Source organism: Rhinatrema bivittatum, chromosome 3 (assembly GCF_901001135.1).
Source record: "Rhinatrema bivittatum chromosome 3, aRhiBiv1.1, whole genome shotgun sequence".
In the NCBI taxonomy this organism is placed as follows: Eukaryota; Metazoa; Chordata; class Amphibia; order Gymnophiona; family Rhinatrematidae; genus Rhinatrema; species Rhinatrema bivittatum.
In genome coordinates this window covers 380,508,604-380,536,502 of record NC_042617.1, presented here as the reverse complement: position 1 = coordinate 380,536,502, position 27,899 = coordinate 380,508,604, and positions in this window count along the sequence as shown.

Here is a 27,899-nt window from a genome sequence, read left to right as displayed (position 1 = left end):
CACCCTCCCGAACCCCCCCAAAATGTCTTAAATTACCTGGGGTCCAGTGGGGGGGGGGCCTGTTGTGATCTTTGTTGATAGAAATGGCGCCGGCGCTACCTTTGCCCTGTCATATGACAGGGCAAAGGTAGCACCAGTGCCATTTTGCTTCCTGTCCCCCGACGTCACGAGCGTAGGAGATCGCTCCCGGACCCCCGCTGGACCCCCAGGGACTTTTGGCCAGCTTGGGGGGGCCTCCTGACCCCCACAAGACTTGCCAAAAGTCCATCGGGGGTCCGGGAACGACCTCCTGCACTCGAATCGTGTTGCTGTACGGCCGGCGCCGGCCATATTGCAAAATGGCGCCGGCCATACGGCAACACGATTCGAGTGCAGGAGGTCGTTCCCGGACCCCTGCTGGACTTTTGGCAAGTCTTGTGGGGGTCAGGAGGCCCCCCAAGCTGGCCAAAAGTCCCTGGGGGTCCAGCGGGGGTCCGGGAGCGATCTCCTACGCTCTTGACGTCGGGGGACAGGAAGCAAAATGGCGCCGGTGCTACCTTTGCCCTGTCATATGACAGGGCAAAGGTAGCGCCGGCGCCATTTCTATCAACGCACCTGTGGCCCGAGAGTGGAAGATCACAACGGGACCCCCCCACTGGACCCCAGGTAATTTAAGACATTTTGGGGGGGTTCGGGAGGGTGGGGGATTTATTTTAAAGAGTCGGGGTGGGTTTTAGGGATGTTTTAGTGTGCCGGTTTTCCCGCCCTCCCCCTTCCCCTCCCCCTTCCCCCGATTTACAATTTTTGACGATAAATCGGGGGAATTCCTATTAAATATCGCCTCTAATGATTTTTGACGATTTAAGATATATCAGACGATATTTTAAATCGTCAAAAAACGATTCACATCCCTAGAAAGAATAGATAGGCATACAAGATGGACCGGATGGGATTTTTCTGACATCATTTATTATGTTACTATTAGGTGAAGATTGTAAAAAGGACTGTTATATTACACAAGGTTTATTCAATTGCTTTTATCTCCTATTAGGTATAATCATGAGTCATATCTTTTGTATTAATATGCTTTTCTTTTATAAGATGTAATAAATATGAGCCCAGCTTTAAAAAAGTACCTCCAAAACAGTTATTAGTCTATGTGGTATAAACTGCAAGAAAATTTCTTAAATGTGAAAAAAAAAATGGTAATAAAACACAATGCAAAAACTGTATACATACCCAGCACCATCTAGTATGTAGCATCTGAGTAATTATAGAACAAAAGTTTTCATGTTCTCATCACCCTTGGCTATAAGTCACTTAGAAAATACACTAACATTACTCATCAGAACACCGTCTGTTTTCAACAACTTTCCAAAATCACTGACATGGAACTGTAGTTTGGCATGTCTGCCTGCGTCAGGGTACAGCAGTCTCACAAGACTAGCTATGTGACCTCCAAGAATTACTGACTAGCAAAACTAATGATGTATTCAGCAGAACAGATTGAGAAAGCAACAAACTTTCCTCACAGCCTTATAAGGAGAATCTCAACTGTTAATTAGCACTATTTTTAAATGACTTCAGGTTTAAATTGCTACGGATTATGTACATTTAAAAATAGATTCAGAATACATTTTGAATTAGTATTTACTTTTGATACCTATGCAATCAATCTTTTTCACTTTTGCCACATTTTTTAAATTTTATACATTATTATTATACTTATTAATTTATACATTTTTTTTGAAGTGCTTGGTTATCTGGAATGTGGCTTTTACATGAGCCAGTCCTCCATGTGGGCAATTAGCTACAACCAGGGGTGCTTGGTATGGGTCTCAGTCCAGATGGTAGAGGACCCTATCTTTCTGGGCCTCTGGCATGATAAGTCACAATCACAGTCATACTCTAGTTCAACAATTACCTCCGAACTGACTCCCTGGTACTGACCTCGGCCCGCTACTTGACCCTTCTGCCTGCCTGCCTGCCTCCTGACTCCAGTCTGTTCCTTGACCTGCCTGCCTGCCGCCTGCCTTCTGACTCCAGTCTGTTCCTTGACTCACCTGCCTGCTGCCTGCCTTCTGACGTCCGCCTGCTACTTGACTCGCCTGCCTGCTGCCTGCCTCTTGACCTCAGCCTGCCTGTGACTTTGTCTGACCTCCGGTACCTGACCTCTGCTTTGTTGACCATTCTTCGGACTGATTCCTGGACTTTGACCTTTGCCTGTTTTACCTCGTCTCTAGATTCTGGCTCTGTTCCTAACCTTGTTATCACCTACGCTATTCAGGTCCTCCTTGTTCCACCTGACCTCCAGTCTTGAACCTGACCGTGCTCCCCTCCTGTCTGTGGGCACACTGGACTTCCACTCTCCCAGGAGACCCTACAAGGCCCACCTAAGTCCAAGCAGCCCGGGTCCCTATGGGCTCCTCCCCGGGGGACCTCTGGCTTCCAGTGGTTAAGCTCTTCCTAGCCTCTGTCTCCATCCATACTCTGCCCCCTGGGGGCAGTTGCCTCCTGGTCCCTAGCAGGAGGTCGATCTCCACTGCCACAGCACAAGAGTCCACCCCCGAGTGCAATAGTTTCATATGTCTTACAAATCTACTTCAATAATGTGTACAGATTCTCAAAACATATTCATATGTCATAGAAGTTACATCAAAGCTTTATCACAGAAAAATTAAAAAACACACATGCATACACACCCATTCACACATGCAATCACATAAAATCACAGATCACCTAACTGAAATTCAAGAGAGCATAGTTTCCTAATTGAATTTACAATAACTGGGCATTATTTATGGAAAAACTAGAATCTATTACAACTTGATCTTCCTCTTGTAGTCCAATGACATAACTTTGGATCAAATTCCCTTCTTCATACAACAGAATAATTTCCACTTACAATATCAAGGTCTCTTCCTCTTGTGAACCAATATCATTCCCAATCAGAATCTGATTAGATGATCTGTGATTTTATATGTAATTGCATGAGTGAATGGGTATGCATGCATGTGTGATTATTTTTATTTTTGTGTGATAAAGCTTTGATGTAACATCTGTGACTATGAACATGCTTTGAGAATGTGTACATTATTGAAATAGATTTGTAAGACATATAAAACTAGATAGGTAATACAATAAAAATATTTTTAAATTATTTTAGGATTTTCTTGAAAATAATTGTATGCTTACCCTTCTGGCTGTGGTAAAAAGAAATGCTCACATCATTGTCCAGCCATTCAACTAGTGCATTGGATCAAAGAAGGAAAAAACAAACAAAAGTCCAAAATGGTCATTGAATAAGTGGACCCTTGGACCGAGATGAGGTTGATGCTACCTGCAGAGAGGAGCTCTGCAGGTCCTCGGTGGCGGCAGGTTGTATTGGTCAGTGTGGAGACCTAACAGGACCTTCATAACTACCAGCCCACGTTCCCCGCAGGTTGAGCCCTTGGGTGCTGGGGCCAGCTGGCCTTAGGCACAAGTCTCCGGTGACAAAAGCTCCCATGATTGACGGCCGATGAAAGGAGAGTTGAGATGTTCCAAGGGTCAGGGCAGGTAGCTAGCAAGCAACTTCTAGCAAAGAGAGCACCAATACTTCACTGTGAACAGGGCGCCTCGATCCGAAATCCATGTAGCCAGAATCTGTAAGTAGTAAATAATTTTGATAGTTCCAGTGCATAAGGGAGACCAGGGAGAGCCACAAAATGGGCCATTTTAGAAAAACAATCGATAAAGACACAGATAGTATGGCAGTCATTAGAGAGGGGGAGGTTCACCACAAAATCAGTGGACAAATAGGTCCAAGGTGCCTCGAGGGCTGGCAACAGCTGTAACAGCCCCCAAGGTCATCCCACCATAAGCTTTTCTTGGGCACAGGTAGGGCAGGAGTCTACATAGGCCTTGATGTTGCTCCAGATCTGCAGCCACCAGTAAAATTGCTGGAGTATTGCAAGAGTCCAGGCCTGACCAGGATGTGCTGCAATGAGAGCATCATGAGACCATTCCAAAACTTTCTGACAGAGACAAATTGTATGACCACCTTTCCTGAGGGGGGGGGGGGTGGTATTAGAAGCAGCTAGGAGAATCCATGCTGGGTCAATGATATGACCCGGGGTTTCAGGTGTATCTACTACTTCAAAAACAGTAAGAGAGCATCTACTCACAGGTTCTTGGTGGCTGGCCTATATTTTACCTCAAAATTGAAGCAGATGAAGAACAGGGACCATCTGGCTTGACGAGCGTTCAAGTGTTGAGCATGGCAGAGGTGTTCTAAGATTTTGTGGTTGGTATATATTGTGATACGATGTTGTGCTCCCATCAACCATTGTTGCCACTCCTCTAAGGCCAGTTTTATGGCTAGCAACTCTTTGTCTCTGATGCCATAGATTCTTTCTGCCTGGGAGAACTTCCGAGAGAAGAAGGAGCAAGGTTGAAGAACTCCCTTGTCAGAGTTGTCTAAAAACCACCCCTACCCCCATAGAGGAGGCTTTGATCTCTAGAATGAAGGGGTCAGGGTGGTGGAGGCATGGATCCTGAAGGAAGACTCGCATGAGTTTAAGAAAGGTAGTTACTGCCTCTGGGGTCCAGCCTTTGGTGTTTACTCCTTTCCTGGTAAGCGCTGTAAGGGGTGCCACAATCTGTGAGTAGTTGGGAATAAAGTGTCTATAGAAGTTTGCAAACCCCAAAAACCTTTGTAAGGGACGGAGACCAGAATGTTGTGACCGGTTCAGCCCAGTCTTTATTTTACTTTCTCGGGGTTCAAGCGGAAGCCACTGCTTGAAATTATATATCCCAGGAAGGGTAAGTTCTCCTTTTCAAACAAGAATTTCTCCAGCTTGTCGAACAGTTTATGGACCCATAGTTTTTTAAGAACCTGGAGGACATCACGACAGCGGGAAGGGAGGTCTTTGGAGAAGATGAGAATGTCATCTAGATAGACCACCTTCGCATTCGTATGGCAGGTCCCTGAATATCTCATTCATCATGCCTTGGAATACGGTGGGAGCATTGCATAAGCCGAAGGGCATGACCAGGTATTCGTATGTCCATCTCGCATATTAAACTCGGTCTTCCTCTCGTCGCCTTGCTTGATCCGATTGAAGTTGTAGGCCCCATGCAGATCCAGCTTCGTGAATACCTTGGCATCTTGTAGTCGATCTACTAGTTATAGAATAAGCGGCAGGGGATATCTGTCCTTCTTGGTGATAGTATTTAGCCTCCTGTAGTCAATACAGGGGCGTAATATCCTGTCCTTCTTGGTTATGAGGAAGAACCCAGCACCTGCTGGAGATGTGGCGTGTCAGATGATTCCCTTGTCGAGGTTCTCTTGGATGTATTGGGACATGGCTTTAGTCTCCATAAGGGATAGGGGAAACTAGGGGTGTGCATTCGTTTTCGCCGTATTGGCGATCCGCAACGTATACTGCACTATTCGTAGTATTCGTGGGGAAGCGAAACGTATAGCGAATACACGAATATTCGCCAAATTATACGGCCACCTAAATAAAAATTTAAACAAACCCCCCCCCCACCCTCCTGAACCCCCCAAGACTTACCAAAACTCCCTGGTGGTCCAGCGGGGGGTCCGGCAGCCATCCCCTGTACTCACACCCTCGGAGCCGGGTTCATCATGGCGCCGATAGCCTTTGTCACAGGGGCTACTGGTGCCATTGGTCAGCCCCTGTCACATGGCCATTGGCGCCATCTTGTGCTCCTACCATGTGACAGGGGCTGACCAATGGCACCGGTAGCCCCTGTGACATAGTATGGGCAAAGGCTATCGGCGCCATTTTGAGTCCTGGCATCGGACGGCCGGAGTGCAGGAGGTCGTTCCGGGACCCCCGTTGGACCCCCAGGGACTTTTGGCCAGCTTGGGGGGGCCTCCTGACCCCCACAAGACTTGCCAAAAGTCCAGCAGGGGTCCGGGAGTGACCTCCTGCACACCGGCCGTCTGATGCCAGGACTCAAAATGGCGCCGATCGCCTTTGCCCTCACTATGTCACAGGTACCAATGGTCGGCCCCTGTGACATGGTGAGGGCAAAGGCAATTGGCGCCATTTTGAATACTGGCAGCAGATCGCCTTTGCCCTCACTATGTCACAGGGGCCGACCGTCTGTACCTGTGACATAGTGAGGGCAAAGGCAATCGGCACCATTTTGAGTCCTGGCATCGGACGGCCGGCTTGCAGGAGGTCGCTCCCGGACCCCCGAAGGACTTTTGGCAAGTCTTGTGGGTGTCAGGAGGCCCTCCCAAGCTGGCCAAAAGTCCCTTTGGGTCCAACGGGGGTCCCGGAGCGACCTCCTGCACTCCGGCCGTCCGATGCCAGGACTCAAAATGGTGCCGATAGCCTTTGCCCATACTATGTCACAGGGGCTACCGGTGCCATTGGTCAGCCCCTGTCACATGGTAGGAGCACAAGATAACGCTGGTGACCATGTGACAGGGGCTGACCAATGGCACCGGTAGCCCCTGTGACACAGGCTATCGGCGCCATGATGAAACCAGCACTGAGGGTGTGAGAGTGCAGGGAATGGCTTCTGGACTCCCCGCTGGACCACCAGGGAGTTTTGGTAAGTCTTGGGGGGATCAGGAAGGTGGGGGGGTTGTAGTTACTTTTAATTTTAGCTGGGACACAAATATAAATCGCCGTATTAACGCATTGGGGAGCCATACGGCCGAATGCAACGCATTTGCTCCCCGACGAATCCAAATCACAAATGCAACGTATGGCGTCCCTCTGCACATCCCTAGGGGATACACCCTATCTCATGGCAGGGTAGTTCGAAGCATCAGATTAATAGCACAGACAAAGGGACAGTACTCAGGCAAGATCTCTGCTGTGTGGTTGGAAAAAAACATCCTCCCAGTCATAATATTGTGAGGCAGTCTCAGTGAGGTCGAGACTAATGGAACCAAGGGAGGAGGTGTGAAAGGAGGCTGCAGTTATAAGCAGTGTATACCCAGCACAATGGGTGTACAGCCTTCTCGATGAGATGAAAGTTTAGCTCTTCCCAGGGTAATATGCCAGTGCGGAGCAGCAGCGGTGCCATCATCTCAGTGATCCACCCAGGCAGAGTTTCTCTGGAAATGGAAGAGATGATGAGTGATGGATCCCTGGGGACCATCTTTTGGTTCAGGTGGTCCACTAGATTCTTCATGATTAAATTTCCCCCCGCACTGGAATTCACCAGCTCAAGAGTGGAAAATGTGTTTTCATCCATCATTATCATTACAGAAAGTGTAAGATGAGGAGTGGGCAATGTGTAGCCTAGGGTCATCTCCCCACTGACTCCTAGGCTCAGGCATTTCCCTGCCTTACAGGGCATTGGGCCAGCAAGTGCCCCTTTCCAGTGCTTAAAAGCAGAGCCCTTGTACACAGTAACATTGCTTCTCTTCCTGTGAGAGGTGGCTCTGCCAGAGCTGCATTGGTTATTCTTGATGTCCGGAGGTGGGGTTTGCCATGGGAAAGGAGTGAGGGGATGTGAAAACGATGGCGCAAGTTGTACATGTCTACACAGAACTCATAATTCATGCGCTATTTGAAGGAGGCACCGATCAATCTTCCTGGCCAGGTCAATGACGGCATCCAGTGATTCTGGTAGTTCCCTGGCTGCCAACTCATCTTTGATCTGAGAGGAGAGTCCTTCCAGAAAGATACTCTGGAGGCTGTCCTTTCTCCAATTTAGCTCTGTAGCCAAAGTACTAAATACGATGGCATAGTCTGTTAGAGTCCTGGTACCATGTCGTAAATGTAGCAGATCTGACCCCATCGTATCCAGATGGCTGGGATCTTCAAAGAACTGCTTAAAGGCCTTGATGAACTGAGGCAGGTCTTGAAGAAGTGCATCTCCCCACTCCCATAGAGGGGAGGACCACATCAATGCCTTCCCATCGAGGAGACAGAGGATGAAGTTAGTCTTGATAGAATCGCTCGAGAACTGCATGGGTTACATAGAGAAATTCATAAAGCACTGGTTTAAGAAACTCCAGCACAATTTGGTGTTCCCTGAGTACTTAGGGGGTACCAAGAGGTGGATAGTAGGCTCTTCTGGTATAGATGCAGGAGCCGCTGGTGCCGAGGTGCTTATGACAAGCATCAAGACGGGCACTGATGTATTCCATATTACCTGCAAGGGCCTGCAGAAATTGCCTCTGCAAACTGTTGAATGAGTGAACCCTTGGACTAAGATGAAGTTGACGTTACCTGCAGAGAGGAGCCCTGCAGGTTCTCGGTGGTGGCGGGCAGTATTGGTCAGTATGGAGACCCGACAGGACCTTCACCACTATCAGCCCACATTCCCCGCAAGTTGAGCCCTTGGTGCCTGGGCTGGCTCATCTTAGACGCAGGTCTCTGGTGATGAAGGTTCCCAGGATTGATGGCTGATGAAAGGAGAGTCAAGATTTTCCAAGTGTCAGGGCAGGCAGCTAGCAGGCAAGTCCAGGAAACATACCAAGGTTGGGGCAGGCAGCGATCAAGCAAGTCCAAGAAACTTATTGATGTTGGGGCAGACAGTGATCAAGCAAGTCCAGGAGGAGGCCTGAGGTAAGAGCCAAGAGTCAATCCAAGGGAAGATGAGACAAAGGGTCAGAGTACGAGGTCAGGAGCATGGAGTCAGGAGCACAGAGACAAGTGCACGGAGTCAGGAACACAAGTCACACAACCAGCTACTCACACAGCATTTGACCTGATGCAGAGGCCAGGAGCAAGGGCAGGGCCTGGCCTTAAGTAGCTTGGGAATGCTGGCACCTTCAGGGATGACCACGGCAGTTTTCCAGCCATGGCCCCTTAAAGAGGATGAGAGAAATGCACGCTCCCACCTAAGGGAATGCCAGCAGGTGCAGGAAGCCGTCTGCGATGGCTCCGAGCCACGGAGAGGAGTTGGAGTTTTGGCAGCAGTTGAGGGGGCAGTTGCATGTGCTGCACGTCAGTGGCTCCAGAGTGGTGTGAGGTGAACAGAGCTTTGAAAGGTGAGTGTGGCCGGCCGCAGAGGCCCGTGGTGCACACGCAACAGTGGTGTTCAAAATAATCTGTTTACTGTAACTTAAATATAGGCATCCAGGTCAAAATCACAAAAATAAAAAATGTTATAAAAAAATTATTTCAATGAAAACAATTGTCTCCTTCTCCATTTTAGATCTCTTTACCACTCTTCCTTCTCTTGCCCCATCATCAATAGAAAAAATATCCTCCCCAGTGAGGGTAGGTTAACTGGAGTGTAGCTCCTGCATAAGATGGTTAAGATTGAAAAAAAGTAATCCCAAGGACAAAAAGTTTTAGAAAAATCCCAAACTGGGTTTAAAATTATTAAACTATAATCCAACTGCAAAAATCTTCAAGTCTCTTGAATTTTCTGCCCAAATTTATAAATATTTCTATTCACCCATGCTGTTAATTGGTCGTTTGGGAAAAAGATCCTTCAATGCAGTCTTCTGGGATATTGGGGGGATGCCCTTCCCTCTGGCGTGATCAGTCTCTATCCAATAATCTTCACCGATGAAATAACTCTGCTCCAGATCAGATGTTTAGGATCCAGGGATGATCTTTAGCTTCTCCAATCCCACAACTCACTCTCCAGTCACCTTCCCACTAAAGACTGATTATGATCAGAGGGATTTTTATTTCCCACACAAGTCTTTCCCAAAAAGGTGAGGTTATGGCAAGGGGAGGAATCAAAAAGTATCAAAATCCCCACCCACTGCTCATTGCTGGAAAATTACTATTACCTTTGCCCTGTCATATGACAGGGCAAAGGTAGCGCCGGTGCCATTTCTATTAACGCAGCTGTGGCTCGAGAGTGGAAGATCACACCGGGCCCCCCCCCCCCCCACTGGACCCCAGGTAATTTAAAACATTTTGGGGGGGTTCGGGAGGGTGGGGGATTTATTTTAAAGGGTCGGGGTGGGTTTTAGGTTGTTTTAGTGTGCCGGTTTTCCCGCCCTCCCCCGATTTACGATTTAAAAAAAACAAAACCGCGACAATCAGATTCCCTCCCCCCTCCAGCCAAAATCGATCGTTAAGACGATCGATGACACGATTCACATCTCTAAGGGATAATGGTAGTGACTGGCAAAGCCCCGTCACACACAAATATTGCTGTACATCTTGCTTGTATTACAAACTAAAAGAAAGAGGGGTTGAACATATTTATCAGCAGATTAGTTATGATTGGCTAATTTGCTATTTCAGTTCTCATACAACTATTTAATCAGGCTACTCATAAATTGGGCCACTCACTTGAGTGAATTTTTACCAGACAAAATTTGAATGTTTTTTGTAGTTATTTGATTGATTACACCATGGTCTCTTGCTCTGACCATTTTTTGATTCTTTTACAGACACAATTCATCGTTCCCAACTATTGTACTGAACCAGACATTTTTTCTTGTTAAGAAGCGTAGTAAATTTGAAACAGAAGTTTTAGTCAATTTTTTTTTTTACCAAAATTACTTGAATCCACTCCATCTAATGTTTCAACTGCAGTGGATCATTGGAATTTTCACTTGATTTTGCACTAGATACTGTTACCTCCTTTAAATTGATATCATCAAGAAGAGCCTGTAAAGCTCCGTGGTTTAATTCTGATTTAATTTCACTAAAAAACAAATTTGAGGCAGTTGGAACATTGTTGGAAGAAATCTTTGATAGACTCCGGCAAACAGGCTTATGTAATAATAGCTGAAGAATATAGAACTAAAATTGATGCTGCTAAGTGCCGATTTTTCTCAGATAGAATATAATCTGCCCTAAACCATCCTCGTGAACTCTTCCATATTGTTAAGAGTTTGAAAATATTGAAGGAAACAAATAGTTTCAAAATTTCTTAGATCCTGATAATACAGGGCTGAGGGCAATATTTCTCTGACAAAGTTGAAACCTTAATTATGGTATTAACTTCTCCTACTTCACAAGAAGTGGTTGTTGCAAGTGGTTGTTGGGAATCTTTTGATGAAGTATATCTGTCTGAGATATGCAATGCTATAGGAACTTAAAATCTAATTTTTGTCCACTTAATGAATGCTCCAATTAGTCCAATATCTCTCTAAAATGACTTAAAGATGAAATTGTTCCCTATTTATGCCATTTGATTAATCTATCTTTAAAGGAAGGACTGGTTCCTGATTCTTTGAAAATGGCTTATGTTAAACCAATACTTAAGAAACAGAATTTACCATGTGACATTTATAGCAATTATAGATCTATTTCAAATTTGCCACTCATTTCCAACTCTCAGAGAAGATTGTTTTGAAACAATTACAAGATTTCTTTGACATTCAATCTTTGATCTCCAACAATATGGGCTAGATTTTAAAAGCCCGGTGCGCCTATTTTGCATAGGCTGCCGGCACACGCAAAGCCCCGGGACGCGCGTAAGTCCCGGGGCTTCATATAAGGGGCGGGAGGGCGCGTGTCCTGGGGGGCATGTTGGCAGTCCAGGGGCGTGTCCTGGGGGCGTGTCTGGGGGTCAGGGGGTGGGGCGATGGTTCAGGGGAGGGCCGGGAGGGCGGCCCCGAGTCCCCCAGCACTGCGGCCTGTGCCGGGGGGATGCCGAGGCGGAGCGCGCAGGTTACGCCTGCTTCAAGCAGGCGTAACTTGCACAACAAAAGGTAGGGGGGATTTAGGTAGGGCTGGGGGGTGGGGTAGATAGGGGAAGGGAGGGGAAGGTGAGGGGACGCGGAAGGAAAATTCCCTCTGAGGCTGCTCCGATTTCGAAGCGGCCTCAGAGGGAACGGAGGCAGGCTGCATGGCTTGGCGCGCGCAGGCTGCCAATTTTGCGCAGCCTTGCGCGCGCCGACCCCGGATTTTATAAGATACACGTGGCTACGCGCGTATCTTATAAAATCTGGCGTACTTTTGTTCGCGCCGGTTATGCGAACAAAAGTACACATGCGCGTACCTTTTTAAGATCTACCTTTATGGTTTTAGGGCAAACTATAACACTAAAATTCTCCTCGTGTCCCTTTTTTGATACTTTCAGAGAAAGGTTCAACTCTGGTACATAGGTTTTTCTAGTTTTGATAGATCTGTCTACAGTTTTTGATACCATTTACCATGGGATCTTTCTGCATCGACTCAGGGAATTTGGAATTGGAGATTTAGTTTAAAAACTGGTGTTCTGCAGGGATCTGCCCTGTCAGCGGTATTGTTTAACATTAGGGATGTGAATCGGGCTTCGGACGATTGAAAATATCGTCGATATTTTCAAAATCGTCAGAAATCGGGGGCTCCCCCAAAACGATAGGAAAACCCCACTATATTGTTCGTGGGGGTTTTCTTATCGTTTTGGGGGAGGGCGGGAAAAACGGCACACAAAAATAACCCCTAAAGTCACCCCGACCCTTTAAAACTAATCCATTAGCTTCCTCCACCCTCCCGACCCCCCCAAACACTTTTTACAGGTACCTGGTGGTCCAGTGGGGTCCCAGGAGCGATCTCCCGCTCCCGGGCCGTCGGCTGCCACTAATCAAAATGGCGCCGATGGCTTTTGCCCTTACCATGTGACAGGGTATCTGTGCCATTGGCCGGCCCCTGTCACATGGTAGGAACACTGAATGGCCTGCGCCATTTTTAAAGATGGCGGACGAAAAAAACCCACGATGTGAATCGAAACCGGAATCGGAACCGATTCCGGTTCCGATTCACATCTCTATTTATCATATATCTTGCACCAATTGGTATATTTTTGCAGAGCTGGATGTGGAATACAGACTCTTCCCTGATGACAAGCAACGTTTTATTCCTATCAGAGGATTCTTTCAGGATATCTTCTTGACGATAGCCTTTTGTCTCAAATTCTCAACCTTTGGTTTACCAAAAACAAATTGATTCTAAATATGTCCAAAACAGAAATTCTGTATTTAGCTAGGTTCCCTTCTAGTGACATTCCCAAGCCCTTGAATGTTGATGGCAAACTGATTAATATTTCAGAGGAGGTGAGGAACCTAGGCATCATTATGGATACCAGGTTAACCCTCCATTCACAAATTTAAGAAGTAGTTAAAAACTCATATTTTAAACAAATGCTGAGGAGAATATGGCCTTTTCTTAATGATATAGATTTAAAAATTGTAATTCATTCCTTTGTAATGTCAGCATTGGACTATTATAATTGCTTTACTTAGGGCTTCCTCAAAATTCCATGCGAGTCCTGCAACTTATCCAGAATTTGGCTGTAAGAATCACTGAGCGAATTCCTGCCTATCATCATATCACGCCTTACTTACAAAAACATCACTGGTTACTCATTATTTAGAGGGTAAAATTTAAGATTCTTACCTTAGGGCCTCATTTTCCAATAACACATTAGGGGGCATTACCAATGCAAATGATTTCATATGTGAGAGAGAGAGAGAGAGAGAGAATGAGAATGCACCTTACTATAGTGCCTATGCCCTAGACAGGTATTTTAATCCCTATGGGAGGGCCACCTACTAACTCGGGGTGGGGATTAGGTATGAGCGTCGGGGGTTGGGGGCCACTTTTGCATTCCACATGAGACCTACGGAAAGAACAGTGGTCTCTAGTGAAGATTTGCTGGCCGTCGGAGTGAGGAAACTCACTCCAAGAGGAGATTTGGGCAACGTTCTCTCCACCTAGCTTGCTGGCAACAACAAGCTAGGTGGAGAGAATGTAGCCCAAATCTCCTCTTGGAGTGAGTTTCCTCACTCCGACGGCCAGCAAATCTTCACTAGAGACCACTGTTCTTTCCGTAGGTCTCATGTGGAATGCGAAAGTGGCCCCCAACCCCCGACGCTCATACCTAATCCCCACCCCGAGTTAGTAGGTGGCCCTCCCATAGGGATTAAAATACCTGTCTAGGGCATAGGCATTATAGTAAGGCTTGCTCTCTCGCTCTCTCTCTCTCAGCCTGAAACAGGCTGTCTGGTACTATTGTGGACAGTGATAACCCTTTACTGGCCCATAGCGCAACTTTGAAACTATCTTCCCAGTGTGAACTTGCATCAGCATCACAAATGCTTTTAGTTATCCATTCGTCCAAACTTGTTAGCTTGGATGAGTCAAGGGATAGCCTGACCTACATACATGGACCAACTCTCTGGAATGATCTTCCACAACAAGTAAAGAATAAAATAGTATTAACAACTTTTAGAAAGAAGTTGAAAGCATTTCTATTTGAGCAGACTTTTAGTACACACTTTATATAGATTGCTTTCAGCAAGCTCTAGATTTCTTAGAAAATCATGAAAGTGAGCGATCTTTTGACTTGCTTCTATGAGTCAGGTGGTCGCAGTTCTATATATAGGGACCAACATGCTGTAATACTCTTCTGCAACAAGTAAAGAGCAAAGTAGGGTAAACAACCTTTACAAAGATAATGAAGGCTTTTTTGTTTTGAGCAGGTTTTAGTGCACCTTTTCATAGATTGTTTTCAGCAGGCTTTAGATTTCTTAGTGAAATATAGAGAACAAGTTGGACAGTGTTTTATGTTCTCTGTTTGTCTTATTGATTGTTATAGATTTTTAATTTATTTATTTTAGCCTTAGATTTATGAAGATGTTTAGTTTAACATTGATTTGTGAATGTTGTTTTGTAAATTGCTTAGCAATTTTATTAAGCGATATAAATATATATATATCTTTTTTAAAATAAATAAATAAATACACATGGGAAAATATTGCAAAATGTCAGCCAGTACAATTTTTAGAAGTGCCAGATTAGGGACCAGCTCTATTCCGCTCCAACCTTCAATTGCCCTGCATCAGATGCTGTAGGATTTGGTACTTTCCTGGATCATGAAAGGAGCACAGTGGGAGACAACTTGTTACTGACTTTGAGAGGATGGAAAAATGGGAGGGATAGAAGTATAGAAGCTCCTTGTTTTTTGCAAAACAGAGGTGGGGATAATCACCTGGAATTTTTGATGAGTCCTGGGGAGGTCAGGAGGGTAGGCGAGGGTGGGCATGGGGGGGTCAATGTGGGGGGCTCCATATTTTAATAAATGGGAAAGGTTGGAGCAGGGTTCTGTATTTTTTTTTAAATGAAACCTGCTAAATGAAAAAAAGATCCAGGGGTGGACATGAAATGGCCCATTCATGACCAAAAATAAAGCACCAATTAATTTTTTAAAGGTTCCAGCCCTAGTAATTATTTTTCTCAACATAATAAACTCTTGCCATACTGCCAAATAAATGCAGCAACTTGTAAATAATTAAAATGATGTAGACATTAGCTTTGATTAAGACCTGTAGCAGTACATTGAGCAATAGAGCCTCTGGAGCCCTTTTTGAAGAGATGACATCCTTGGGTGTTGAAAGATGAGTTTTACACTATTGAGGTAGTACTGGAGTGTTACAAAGTGGAAGCCTTCATGTGGGGCTTGAAGCACATGAAGAGTATTATAGCAAAAGTGTGGTGCATCAATATTAAATTCTAAAATGGAGACTGGTGTGAAACATGAACAAGAAATGCATAAGAAGTTTTCACAAAGGTTGGAATTTTCTAGAAGCTGGGACATCAGAGTATGCTGGTAGCACATCATCATACAGGACTTATCAAAGCTTTCCACATCAGAGTGTGGAGTAGGTATGTGCATTAGTTTAAACAAATAGAAAAAATGAAATGACTAAGAGCCAATTCTGTTACGTCCGTTGGTCGCAGATGGCTGCAACCGCAAGTGCTCACCTCCTACACGGCTCTCCTGCCCTCCCCGGGGCTGCTCGCTGCATGGGCTTGCCTGCAACGCCGCATTCCACGGGACTCTCTTCGGCGGCATGGACTTCACCGCTCCCTGCTTCGACGCTGGGCCCTCCTAGGCATGCGCGCATCACAGGCCCCACCTATGAAGCCACTTCGGCGGGAACTTCGCGGGCGTCCCGCTCTGATGACGTCATCGGCCTTCCATTTATAAGCGCCGCTGTTGCCCCCAGCAAACCTACTTGGCAACAAATTCCATCCTGCACTGAGCTCCTGTGGATCCCTGAGACGTTGCCTGCTGCCATTCCTTGGACCCTATCTGGCACCCACTCCTCGGGGGTCAGTGTCCGCCTCGTTGGGGACTTGCTCCCCTTGCCTACCCCGCTCCTCAGGCTGGCTCTGCACCTCTTGGGTCCAACCTTGTCTTGGCTTCAGCTACATGTGTCTCTTCTGGATCACCGCGGTATCAGTGAGTTCTACGTTTGGCCTCCTCGCTCCCTGAGGCCATGCCTGTATCTTCGTCTGACTGACACCGCTGCCCGCTCCTCTGGCTGCGCCATTGCTCCAGCGATCTACCCTGTCCTGCCCCACTCCTCAGGGTTGGAATCCAGCTTGTCCTTGCCTGGCAACTGTCCCGCTTCTCGGGTCAGCTATTGCTTTGTCTCTGGCATCACCTCCGACTTCCGGGCTTCTACCTACATCAAGCAGCTAAGGTAGACTGGATTCTCCTCCTGCAGGTGGGCTACGTTAACCTTCTGGAGAACCTCCTTCAGTCTACCATCCTGCGGAGGATGTCAGAGATTTGCTCTGCAGTGCTTCTCAAGACATAGTCATTGTGAATGCATGGCTCTGAAATCCCTGTGAATCCATTTTTTAAAATTATATCTTTATTACATTTTTGATTATTGCATAATTCAAAAATAAAGAAAAAAGGTTAATACACCACGTATATATCACAGTAATCAAACAAAAGGTTAGTTATCTGAAATCCCTTTCAAATCCACATCAAGGAGGATGGATGGAGGATTCTTAACTGTGCAAAATTAACTAATATTTATTATGACCTCATGTCCCTCCTTCCTATGTATTCAATCAGGAGTTCTGTCTAACAAAAAATGCTCCAAATGAGAGAGTTCATAAAAAACAATTTTTTTACCATGATATGTTAGCAAATACTTACATAGAAACTTTAGGTAAAATGTTCCACCTATATCCAGTATGTGTTGTTTCATTTGAAGAAAAGCTTTCGTCTTTGTATAGGCTTTGAAACATCAAGAAAAATTTGTAGCTTTGCCTTTTGACCACAAAATAACTCTTGTTTATGTTTAAAATACTGAAGTATAACTAGGTTGTTAACTGATTCACTAAGAAATGAAACAAGCAAAGTACCCTTGTTGAAATATTATCATTAGATAATTGTAAAAAATCAGAAACATCACTGCTGTCTTGAGAGGCATATAATTCTGCTTCCCCTTCCCTATTAGCTGTCGTAGCTTTAAAAAATGGGAAATAATAACATTTAAAAAGGGAAATCAATTTATCACTAGTAATCTGTAGCAACTCATATATATGTTTTTTAAACAGTTCGGAAGGAGACAAAAGTCTGGTTTGGGGAAAATTTAAGTGCCTTAAGTTCTTAGCAAGTATAGCATTTTCTAGGGACTCCAACTTATTAAATATGTAAATACATATTGGTGTAGATTTAAAAACAAAACAAAACATGCGAGCGTCCATATGCGCGCGGTTCCCGTTGTGCTCACATGGATGCGGCTGTTATATAACATGAGCGCGTCAGTACACGCATGTTATAAAATAGGATTCTCGATCACACATGCACGCCAGATTTTAATATCCATATGCACACATGTGAGGGCAGGAGGGCTCTTCCGCACACGGGGGGGGGGGGATTTTTAAAATTACCCACAGTGACATGATTAGCATTTTTCCCAGTTCTCTCCCACTCCACTCCAATAAAGGAGCGGACTGGGTGGGAACTTCCCTACACCCTCCCTTTTCCCCTCTCCTCCCTGAGCCCTAAACCCTCCCTAACGTTTCTACATTTTTTTTTTTTTTTACTTACATGCTCTAAGGAGCAGACATTTGTTCCCCGCGTCAGCAGCTGGCTGGTGCGCACATCCCCAGGACAGCATCTAATGGTGGTTTGCCAACCCACCCCCCATCCTGCCCCTCCCCACCTAGACACCCCCCCCCCCCTCCCCCGGCCCACTCCTTTCTTCTGGACCAGAGGTTCTGCGCATATCGGCCGTTACTCACGTGGCTGGGTGCTTTCGAAAATGCGCGCAGTTTGCGCATGGCCCTGCCAAATGCGTAACCCCTGAATTTTATGCATGTCACCTGGTTGGAGCACAAGATGGCACCAGCCATCCATTGCTCCTACCATGTGACAGGGGCCGACCATTAGCACTGGTAGCCCCTATGACATTGTAAAGTCAAAAGCTATCGGCGCCATTTTGAATACTGGCAGCCGAGGGTGTGAGTGCAGGAGATGGCTCCCGGACCCCCCGCTGGACCACCAGGGAGATTTGGTAAGTCTTCGGGGGGTCAGGAGGGTGAGGGGTTGTAGTTAAATTCAATTTTAGCTGGGAAACGAATAAAAATTAACGCATGAATGTATCGGGGGCCCCCTTGCTGAATGCAACGTATCTGGCCCCCAATGAATATGAATCCTGAATGCAACATATAGCGTCCCTCTGCACATCCCTACTGTTTTATAGGTCTGTTAACTGTTTTTTTTAAAGATGTAATCTCTTTTTCTGAATCTTATTGCTGAGTGTTAATAGCTAATTCTAATTCCTGAACTTGATGTTCATCTTCATCTGAATCTGTCTCCTCATCTTGCTCTCTGACATTTTCCTGCAGTTCCTAGATTGTGTCTAAGCATGCAGGTAGCTTATCTAAATGAGAGTCTGTGGGCTGAGCTTTAGAGATCTGCTTCTCTAAGGCTTGTATTTTTATTGTTAATTCTAGAATCTGTTTTGCCATTAATTTGCAATCTCCTTCTTGTAGTGCACATTTTTTGGGATGTGAATCGGGCTTTAGACAATTGAAAATTTCGTCAATATTTTCAAAATCGTCAGAAATCGGGGGAGCCCCCGAAATAATAGGAAAACCCCACGATATTGATCATGGGGGTTCTCTTATCGTTTTGGGGGAGGGCGGGAAAAATGGCACACAAAAATAACCCCTAAACCCACCCTGACCCTTTAAAACTAATCCCTTTGCTTCCCCCACCCTCCCGACCCCCCAAATAATATTTTACAGGTACCTGGTGGTCCAGTGGGGGTCCCGGGAGCGATCTCCCGCTCCCGGGCCGTCGGCTGCCACTAATCAAAATGACGCCGATGGCCCTTTGCCCTTACCATGTGACAGGGTATCCGTGCCATTGGCCGGCCCCTGTCACATGGTAGGAGCACTGGATGGCCCGCGCCATTTTTAAAGGTGGCACCGGCCATCCAGTGCTCCCTCCATGTGACAGGGGCCGGCCAATGGCACGGATACCCTGTCACATGGTAAGGGCAAAGGCCATTGGCGCCATTTTTATTAGTGGCAGCCAACGGCCCGAGAGCAGGAGATCGCTCCCAGGACCCCCACTGGACCACCAGGTACCTGTAAAATATTTTTTGGGGTCGGGAGGGTGGGGGAAGCAAAGGGATTCGTTTTAAAGGGTCGGGGTGGGTTTTTTGTTTATCAGCTTGGGCACAGCCGATAAACAAAACCGCGATCGGGCCCGATGAAAAAAACCCCACATGTGAATCGGAACCGGAATCCGAACTGATTCTGGTTCCGATTCACATCTCTACACATTTTTCAATTATATCATCTATCTCTGTTCTTAGCTGGCTAATGTCTTTTTCTAATAACTGATTGCCTGTAGATGTGAGCTATCACTTTGCAGTAATTATCTTAATAAGTGCAAAGGGGTAGCATATTCAGCTATTGTCTTAAGGGTTAATTTAGATTCACTAACCAAAAACTGCAGTGTTGTCAGGTAAGGATTAGTAACATTTCCTAACTGTAGGTATGTTTCTTTTAAATTCTCACATACCCTAGAGATCTGAAATTGCACATCTTCTTTCTTAGTGAAAACCTGTGCAATCTTCACTAGCGCTTTATTTTCTGGTTCTACTAACTCTAACTGCAATTCCATAGTCCCCTCAATCATATTCTACTAATGTTTTTTGTTTGTTATTGTTATGTAACAGGCGGTTTTAGTGTGCCCATAGGCCTCAGCTCGGGCCCAGACCTTCAGGGCCGAGCCAAGGGTTGACGGTGGCTCTGCATGGCTGACGGTCTTACCCTCTGCCAGGCCGGCAAGCTCCCAAGGCCAACATCCGAGGATGTTGGAAGTTGAATGGTCCTCCGACCATTCTGAGCCCTTTCGGACCTGCCGCTAGGATCGGCATGGAGCAGCAGGCCTGGCCTGAGGTTGAGGGCAGACAGAGACCTTGACACGAAGACAAGACTATGAAGACTGATGCAACGGCATCACATGACATGAAGACTTGGGTTTAAGACATGACACCAGGACGATTGAAGACGTGACACCAAGGCTGATGCAAAGACATCACGGACCAGTGGTCGATGCGACGGCATCCCGGACCAGGGTCGATGCAACGACATCAGAGACATGACGCTGAACTGCAGACATAACGAGGAACTTGGAATCTAGACGAGACGAGAAGTAGGGAAGGCGGACATTGGCACTGTCTCTCAGGGCGCCCTACTCAGGCCACCCGTGGGACTGAGTCGTGGACCACCCTGTCCCACTGCGCGCCCTACACAGCCCTAGCAAGCTGGTCACGGATCACGAGGAGAATGGGACAGCGCAGGAAAGATCCAGGACATGACGGCTCGAGAGCGTAGGACACCAGTCCACCTGCAGGCTACTCCAACCTGGAAAAGACGTCGTCCGAGGGAGTCTGGCCCACAGGACCAGAAAGCTCAGGAGTGTAGAAGACAAGACACAGGAACGAACATCCAGGAAGGCAAGAACACCAGGACGTAGATCATCAAGACATCAGGACACCTGGACGAGGACCTCAGGCTATGAAGACATGACGTGGCATGACGAGAAGACAAGATGAGATGAGGAGCTCCACAAAGACCTGACGGAGCTCTGGCAGGCAGGAGCCTCCAGAGTGAAGTAACTCCGATGCAAGGCAAAGAGCAGACTGACGGAGCAGCCCTTTATAGGGCTGAAGCAGGAAGTCCAATGACAGGTGGGGCCAGCACACTTCCTGTGCCTGGCCCTTTAAATTCTGCAGAGAGGTGCGCGCCGGCACCTAAGGAGAGAGCAGGAGCTGTGCAGGACCGAGGACAGTGGCCTGCACCGACGTAATTGTGTACAGACGCCGGCAGAGCCTGAGGAGCAAGCCCTGCCGTTGGCAGCAGCTCCAGCCGCTGTGGGGAGCCCCGGGGATGCGGCCTTAGCACCGCGAAGATGGGAACAGCGTTGGGGGCGGTCCCGGCCCCGCAGGAGAGGTAACAAGGCCGCAGCTCCGACCGCGGAGCACAGGAGACTCCAGGGCGGCCTCCGGGCCGCGTGGGCAGCAACGACCGCGGCTCCAGCCACGCAGAAGACCCGACAGCAGCGTCCTGCCGTGTCGGGTGAAGATGCAGCATGGGGTGAGTGTGCCTGCTCGCGGGGAACCCGTGGGCAGTGCAGTCATAACAGTTGTTCACTGTTGCCTTTAATTATTCAAACTAATTTGGAGCAGCAAATTTACTACATTTCTGTTATGGGTCACATACCATTGGTCTTGTAAAACATTTTCAGCTGTAAAACAGAAAAGCTTACTTCCACCAACACTTTTTTTTTTTAATTATATTTATAACTAATGCTTCTGTTTCACCTATGTCAAATCAGCAAATAATTCATTGCAAAGTTTTATTATAAATTGACTTTTTGACTTGACTAATTGTAAAATATAAACTGCAATCTCTGTGCCTGCAGGAAAATAAAGAACTCTGCAGATTGATACATGGATTAATTTAAAGAGTTGAAAGAGAAAGGCAACAGGGAATCAATATTTTAGTTTTATATGTACATTTTAATCTCTGCACATTTCTTGGATAAAATGCTTTTTATAGACTGAAAAAAAACAAAACAAAAAGTAGCATAGGCATCATTGCTGAAAAAAAATAAATAAATTCAAAGCTGCTACCTTTTTGTTGCCTATTATGGACATTCAATCATTAGGGAGACAATTATCAAATTCCCTAAGCTGAAACCTCTCCTCCCATCAGGAGGAAAAACATAGGCATGCTCTTTTACAGCACAGGCACATTTCTCCATGGGGAAGAGAAAAGGAGGACATTCCCATACATACTTTATCTCATGTTCTTTCAACCTGCTGTAACATGAGGTGCAAAGTTCCCACTGGCTCTGAATGTTCAATGGGTAATTCCACAGGAAGTTTTCCTTTTTAAAATTAGTTTGTAGTTCTATGGATATAAAGGATCAATGGAGTTGCGACTACTTGGGTATTTTCAAAATTTCCCCCTAACTGTTCAAGCATGCATCTGTTATGATCATGTAATTTAGAGACAGGTGGATCTTTGTCTATTTATCTCATCCTCTGTGAACTGAGGAGCATGGGATTACTCCAATTAATGATTTATGTTCTCTCTATATGAAATATCACAAGAAATATGATCCAGATATCAAAACTGTGTGCCTTTCTCATTATCTGGAGGAATTCCTCTCCCTGCCTGGAAGACAAGAGCACTTCTCTCTCCTTATAGGTAGGAGGGAATCAAAGACCAGTTAAAGCTGAATAAAGTTATCATAGCCATCTATAAGAAAAATTGAAGCCTCAATATAGCATGGACTGAGTATAAAAAAGTTCTCAATAGCACTCTTGTATAATACAGTTTCCACACTATTGGAGGAGGAATAGCCTAGTGGTTAGCGCAGCGGACTATGAACCCAGAGATGCAAGGTTTGAGTCCTGCTGTTGTTCCTTGTGATCTTGGGCAAGTCACTTTACCCTCCATTGCCTCAGGTACAAACTTAGATTGTAAGCCCCCTGGGGATAGAGAAGTACCTGAACATAAACCGGTGATCTCTCAATTGAAGAAAATGGGAATACCTCCTGTCATGGTAGAGTTTTGGTCCTGAGGAGAACAGCTGGGAACCTATGGCTAATATTCTAGACAAGGATCTTCTTTGGCAGTTCCATGCCAATGATCCCCACAAACCCAAAGCTCTGGGGAGGGGCCTTAAGAGGGGGAATACTGTTATGCCTGTCGGTTGCAGAAGGCTGAGACCGTGAGTACTCACTTCTTGCACCGATCTCCTGCCCTGCACGGGTTTGCTCGCAGCGCAAGCCTGCTTACACCGCCGTGTTGCTCAGGACTCCTCATGGAAGCATGGACGCCACTACTTCCTTCTTCAATGGCAGACCTTCCTAAGCGCAAGTGCGTCACAGGCTCCGTCTTTGAAGCCTCTTCGATGGGAACCTCGGGGGCATCCCTGATTGATGATGTTATCAGACTCCTGTAGTTAAAGCTCCACCTTTGCCCCCAGCTAGCCAACTTGGCAGCAAGTTCCATACAAGTCCTCAACTCCTGCCTTGTGTTCCTGAGATGTCGCTATGTGCCTTGCTACTAGGGGTGTGCATTCGTTTTGAACTTAAATGGAAAACGCAACTTATTTTTTTTTTTAACTTAAAAAAATGATGAGGCGTAAACGATCGGATTTCCAACGTATTCAACATAGCTATGTTGAATACGTTGGAAATCGCGATTGTTGATCTAAATAAAAATTTAAACCCCTCACCCTCCTTAATCCCCCCCCCCCCCCAAGACTTACCAAAACTCCCCAAGCTGGCCAAAAGTTCCGTGAGGGTCCGGGAGCGGACGCGTGGGGAATCATGTGGTCCATCGCGGTTCCGCTCCCGGACCCCTCGTTGGACCCAAACGGCACTTTTGGCCAGCTTGGAGGGGCCTCCTGACCCCCCCAAGCTGGCCAAAAGTGCCTTTTGGGCCCAACGAGGGGTCCCGGAGCGAACCCGAGGGGAATCACGTGACGCCGACGTCACGTGCTCCTTGCAAAGGAGTTCAGGAATGGCGTCCCGACCCCGCTGGACCACCAGGGAGTTTTGGTAAGTCTTGGGGGGGGGCGGGATTAAGGCGGGTGAGGGGTTTAAATTTTTATTTGCACATATGGACATAGACTCAACTTATGGAATTCTCCATATGTCCATATTGACCGCAAATAGGACCCCCTTTCGACTTATGGACTTATGAACTTAAACTTTTGGTCTGCACATCCCTACTTGCTACTGGACCCTGTCTGGCACCCGCTTCTTGGGGATCAGTGTGCGCTTCTACAGGGATTTGCTCCACTGGCCTACCCCACTTCTTGGGCTGGCCCTGCGCCTCTTGGGTCCTAATCAGCAACAAGCTTCTGCTACTCAAGAAACTACCTAGAGCCTCCCCACTGGCACAGTCATCTGCCTAATTCTTCCTGGTAGAGGATCCCCATGGATGGAGGTGATAGCCATGGGTATGTCAAGGGTCCTGTCAAGGGTCCTGGTGGGAATGTTGAGATGGACTGCCAGATCTTCCCACAAGAAATTCCCGCCAATTCCAGAGTCGACCAGGGCCAGAGTTGGGCAGGAGCGGGAGCCGCAGGTCAGTGTCGTAGGTCATAATTGGAGGGCCGGGCAAGCTGTGCCTAGGGTCAGGGCCCCTGCTGGTCCTAGGCCAAGGAGTTTCCCAGACATTGGGCTAGGCAATGTCCTGCTGCCCTGCAGTAAAGGCAGAAACTGGCCTGCTTTCTATGCAGACGCTGCTCCAGAGTAAGTTTACCTCATCCCAGCTGCATGGGATCCTCAGACTTGTCGGGGGTAGAATCCCCCGGGAGGGCGCTCTCTCCAGAAGGGGGAGATTGAGCATGCTCAGTAGCTGGATGGCAGGGAATACGCAGTTCCTGACTGCGCTCTTGGAACCAGCGATTGATGCGACCAATGAGGTTGATCCATCTCTCTAAGGAATACGGTATCTCACAGGCAATGAGTTCATCCTTGAATTGTGATGACAGACTGTCCAGAAATATGGAACAGAGGCAGTCCTCATACCAACCCAGCTCTGTTGTTAGCAAGTGGAATTCGATGACAAACTCATTGAGAAGCCGTCGACCCTGGCAAAGGTGCAGGAGATCGAAACTGGCAGTAGCCAACCTCCCTGGGGCATCAAAATTCTGAGACAAAGCGGGGCAGATCCTGGAAGAATGTGTCCGAACATTCCCAGAAAGGGGAGGCCCAGGACAGGGCTCTCCCTTCAAGGCGTGAGAGGATGAGATTTATTTTAGTTGCATCATCCGGAAAGGTGGCAGGTTGCAGCATGAACTGCATGTAGCACTGGTTGATGAATCCTCTGCACAGCTTCAAATCTCTGTTGAATCGAAGAGGTGCTGGCAAGGAGACTGGGGATCTAATTGGTGCAGACTGGACTGACGGACCAGGTATCCGAGCCGGTATGGCTGTCAGAGATTGTCTGGAGTCAAGGCAGGTGTTCAGATGCTTGATGGAGTCCATGAGGGGCTCTAGTTACTACTGCTGCTGCTTTTGAATCTTGAAAGCAAGGCCTGGAATGGCCTGCAGGGCAGAGGCCTCTGCCAGGTCCAGGGTCTTGGCAAGCTGTTGTGCCTATTATGAAAGTGAACCCTTGGCCCGAGGTGGAGTTGGTGCCATCTATGAGGGAGACCCCCAAAGTACCCCTCCATTGGGAGGCGAGGTTGGATGGGAAGCAGAGGCCAGCTGGAGTTTTTCCAATATCAGCTCACGTTCTCCGAAGGCTGAGCCTTTGGGTACCGGGGCCAGCTGGACTTAGGTGGGCCTCCATGTGGCCTGTCCCGAGGTAGGTGCCAAAGGGAGATGCTGAAGGGAGCAGTAGAAATTGGAGAGTTTAAGCAACAGTCAGAAGTGGGTGATAGTGCTTGTAGTCAGGGCCAGGCAAGGTAGTCTGTGGCAGGCAGAAGGGCTCATGTTCAGGTTCAGGCTAAGTGGTCGGTGGCAGGCGGCAATGCTTGTGGTCAGGCCGAAGTCCAGGTCAAAATCAAGGGAGTCCGTCCGAGGGAGGAGAAAGGCTAGGAAGGAGGATAGGGAGCTGGAACTGGAGCGGGAACTGAAAACCAAAGCAGGAACTGGAGCAGGAGCTGGAAGAACAGAGTAGGAGTCTGGAACATGGCAACACCGGCACACAGCTGAGGAACAGCGAGGAGACCTGTTGGCAAGTTTACTTCTTGGACACCTCTGAAAGCAACCCTGGAGAAACTTGATAAGGAATTCTAAAAAAAGAAATTAAATTGCCTGTTGAATCAGATTTATCTTTTTATCTTGAATTTATATATTGCTAGGAACCATAGTCCAATCAAGGGCTGCAATATCTAGGTTTAAAACAGACAGTATGAGCAAGATGCTTAATTCCAGGAATCCCAACTTTTATAAGATAATTTTAATGCAATGTATTCATTGAGTATAATTAAAACATTTTGGAACTATCAGTCATTTCATGTGAATATACTGTTTTATTTTTAAAGAATTAGAATTATATTAAGCATATTTTAAAAAGTAAAATAAACCTATTGTGCATTTCAAATTAACATTTGTAATATTGCTAGAACATTTTTAAATATGTTTTGTTTCCTTTAATTCAATTGTACTTAAATTGTTAACTGCACTTGTGTTTATTTTTCAGGGTAGAAAGCTGCAAAATATTCTGTTCTCTGCATAATAAATGATTTTCTGTCGACTCAGTCCTGAAAAGCACCACATTATGTTATGTAATTTCTAGGAATAGATTCAACCAGTTAGAAACCCTAGGAAAAATTCTCCTAGGACCAAGCTGAAAAATGCATGGGCTAGGGGAATCTTAAAAACTTAGAAAAATGAGAATAGATAACAGAGATGTGACCGGTTCCGATTCATGTGGTTTTTTTTTCATCGGGCCCGATCACGGTTTTGTTTATCGGCTGCGCCCGAGCCGATAAACAAAAAACCCACCCCGACCCTTTAAAAATAATACCTTAGCTTCCCCCACCCTCCTGAACCCCTAAAAAACGTTTTACAGGTACCTGGTGGTCCAGTGGGGGTCCCTGGAGCGATCTCCCGCTCCCAGGCCGTCAGCTGCCACTAATCAAAATGGCGCCGATGGCCCTTTGCCCTTACCATGTGACAGGGTATCCGTGCCACTGGCCGGACCCTGTCACATGGTAGGAGCACTGGATGGCCTGCGCCATCTTGTGCTCCTACCATGTGACATGGGCTGACCAATGGCACCGGTAGCCCCTGTGACATAGTAAGGGCAAAGGCTATCGGCGCCATTTTGATTACTGCAGCCGATGGCCCGAGTGCAGGAAATTGCTCCCGGACCCCTGCTGGATCACCAGGGGCTTTTGGCAAGTCTTGGGGGACCCTCCTGACCCCCACAAGTCTTGCCAAAAGTCCAGCGGGGGTCTGGGAGTGACCTCCTGCACTCGGACCGTCGGCTACCAGTATTCAAAATGGCGCCAATAGCCTTTGCCCTTACTATGTCACAGGGGCTACCAATGCCATTCGTCAGTCCCTGTCACATGGTAGGAGCACAAGATGGTGCCGGCCATCCAGTGCTCCTACCATGTGACAGGGTCCGGCCAATGGCACGGATACCCTGTCACATGGTAAGGGCAAAGGGCCATCGGCGCCATTTTGATTAGTGGTAGCCGATGGCCCGGGAGCAGGAGATCGCTCCAGGGATCCCCACTGGACCACCAGGTACCTGTAAAATGTTTTTTTGGGGGTCGGGAGAGTAGGGGAAGCTAAGGGATTAGTTTTAAAGGGTCGGGGTGGGTTTCGGGGTTATTTTTGTGTGCCGTTTTTCCCGCCCTCCCCCAAAATGATAAGAGAACCCCCATGATCAATATCGTGGGGTTTTCCTATCGTTTTGGGGGAGCCCCCGATTTCTGACGATTTTGAAAATATCGTCCGATATTTTCAATCGTCCGAAGCCTGATTCACATCCCTAATAGATAAGAACCATAAAGGACCAGCTAGTCTTCCCATTTTCTTTGTGTTTGCAGTGCATTGGACCTACTATTTGATCATTGATTCCCCTTCATTTCTTCACAATTAAGGATTATCTGTTCAGGTCTCATGTGTGCTTTACTTCTGTAACTGTTTTTTGCATCTCACCACTTCTTCTAGGAGGCTATCTGTTACGCTCTCCTCCTCCAGAGGGGAGGAGTTAGCAATCTGTTAT